Source organism: Ictidomys tridecemlineatus, chromosome 13 (genome assembly GCF_052094955.1).
Source record: "Ictidomys tridecemlineatus isolate mIctTri1 chromosome 13, mIctTri1.hap1, whole genome shotgun sequence".
Lineage (NCBI taxonomy): Eukaryota > Metazoa > Chordata > Mammalia > Rodentia > Sciuridae > Ictidomys > Ictidomys tridecemlineatus.
Genome location: NC_135489.1, coordinates 61,143,732 through 61,146,516, shown reverse-complemented (window position 1 = coordinate 61,146,516; position 2,785 = coordinate 61,143,732).

Here is a 2,785-nt window from a genome sequence, read left to right as displayed (position 1 = left end):
AAAAAAATACTTAGTAATTCTTGTCCTTTGCCACAAGAAATTGTAGAATTTTGTTATTATATAAAAATATATCATTTTAACATGAAAGTGAAATGTAGTTAATTCAACCAATTAACCATTGTCAGTCTAAAGTTCTCAAGGTTACTTATAGAAACACCAACAACAAAAGCTGAACTCTAGATAAACATGTGATTTTTTTTAGCAGATACAATACTTTTTCTACCTTTATTTTACTTATTCATTTTTATGTGGTACAAATAATCAAACCCAGTGCCTTGCACATGCTAGGCAAGTGCTCTACCCCTGAGCCAAAACCACAGCCCCATAAATAAACATGTTTTCTTTTCTTTCTTTTTTTTTTTTTTTTGAGAGAGAGAGAGAATTTTTTAATATTTATTTATTTATTTTTAGTTTTCGGTGGACACATCTTTGTTTGTATGTGGTGCTGAAGATCAAACCCGGGCCATACACATGCTAGGCAACCACACTACCGCTTGAGCCACATCCCCAGCCCCAACATGTTTTCTTATTTAACTTTATCTAGATCAAATTAACTTTTGTCTCCTCATCTTTATTATATTGTATCTACAGCTGATTTTTTTCCTTACGATATTTATTTATTTATTTTAGTGAAGTTGATTATTATTTGATTTGTTCATAGAACCTAGATGGCTTATTCTGAAAAAAACATTATATACAAAACAGTGAATATTTCTTCTCCTTTTCAAGGCACTAGTTACTATTACTAGATGTAGAACTAAGTTCCTCCAGTCCTGCTTCTAATCTTAAGTCAATTGCATTTGTGAGTCTCTTATACTTAAAAGTAATGAAAACTTCAATTTACGGCATTGGCTTATAGGCTAGAAGGCTTGTTGACAGAGAGGAAGGAGGTGTCGAGACCTTGGGGCACTGGCTGTGGTGCTGAGCCACTGTCTCCTGTCCCCTGTCCCCTGTCCCAACCCTGCTGCAGGCACACCATTTGGAAGTGGGTCCAAGGTGCTCTGCTGGCAAACATGATCTCTCTCATTGATAGAAATGGCAACCTTGAGCTTCTGATCAGACCAGACCCACCAGCCTGGGCTTAGGACCTTTCGATGTTTATTTTCAGTGACACCAAGTTGCTGAACATTCCACTTGTGATAAATAACATAAGGTAAAAGAAAGTCCATATGTCACCCTTATTAGCTTTCCTTTGCTTGAGAACATAGACTCTGCTTTCCAAGAAATGTTTGTGCCACCTCCTTCTATAGCCTAGAGGTCATGGCATCCTGGCAGGCCTTTGTTCTACCTCCTTTCTCCTCATTTCCTTCTCTCAGGGCACTTGTTATAGTTCAGAAAGCCAGGTTGGACTCCATGTGCAGTGGGAACACTGTCCTTTGGAGAGAACATGTCCTTAAGCATGCTCATATTCCCTGATGCTGTTCCCAGTTCTATGGGGGCCTCCCCAGGCTTCCTGTGCAGATTGCAGGGACTTCAATTCTGGAACATAGGCCAATAAGGGTCAGGTGCAGGCACTGGAGACTTGGTTCTGTCTAAGATTTGGGCCCTCCAGTTCCTGTACGCAGGAGCCCTAGCCAGGAAGGCAGATAGCAGCTGACTGTGCAGCTTCAGCACCTTGTCTTCTTCTTTTTTTCTTTGTTCTAATCAGTTGTACATGACAGCAGAATGCTCTTCTATTCATTGTTTACAGTGGAGCACAATTTTTCCACTTCTCTGGCTTTACACAAAGTAGGGTCACACCACTTCATGCAATCATACATTTATCTAGGGTAATGTGTCTATCTTTCCTACTCTCAAGCCCCCTCCCCTCTCCTCCTTCCCCTTTGCCCAATCCAGATTTCCTCCACTCATCCTATGCCCCTGCATTATGGATTAGCATCCACTTATCAGAAAGAACTTTCAGCCTGAGAACTTTCAGCCTTTGGTTTTTTGGATGAGCTTACTTCACTTAGCATAATATTCTCCAACTCCCTCCATCTACAAATGCTATAATTTTACTCTCTTTTAATGCTGAGTAATATTCCATTGTGTATATGTACCACAGTTTCTTTATCCATTCATCTACTGAAGGGCATCTAGGTTGCTTCCACAGTTTGGCTATTGTGAATTGTGCTGCTATAAACATTGATGTGGTACAGATGATGGAATCCAGGGCCTCATGTCAGGCAAGCACCCTACTGCAGAGCCACTCCTGGTCCACAGCACCTTCTGAGCACATGTCCTCTGGTGTTTGGAGCACCATATCAGGAACTGATTCTCAGTTCACCTCACCTCACTGCAGATCCGAGAGTGAGATGTTCTCCATTGTGGTGAGAACCATATAAGCCTTCCTGAGGGTGCTTGCAACAGTGTCCCCTTCAGCTGGAGAATCAGGGACTATGTGGAAGAGCTCTGGGTCCAGGCCCAGTACATCACGGATGCAAAAGATAAGCCCTGCTCAAGATGGGCCTGATTCAGCCCTGGTGAAGCAGCCTTTACCCACAAAGACACTGCCTGACCATCAGCGGGCAGACAGCAACTAGTACTTGGTAAATTCTGGGACTTGTATTTCTCACACTTTGCTGTGAATAAGCTCAAATTCATGTCCTGCCTTCATTTTGAAATTTTTGCTGAAGGAGTGAGATTCTCCAGGAAGTCAGAAGCCTTTAAGTCACACCGTGAAGGGAGACCATGAGGTGGTTTCTGGTGTCACACTGGACAGCAGGCTGGTGAACTGGAGCATATTCCAGCAGGGACAGAGATTGCTACCTGCTACAAGTTGACTATCCCCATCTTGAGGCTCAGA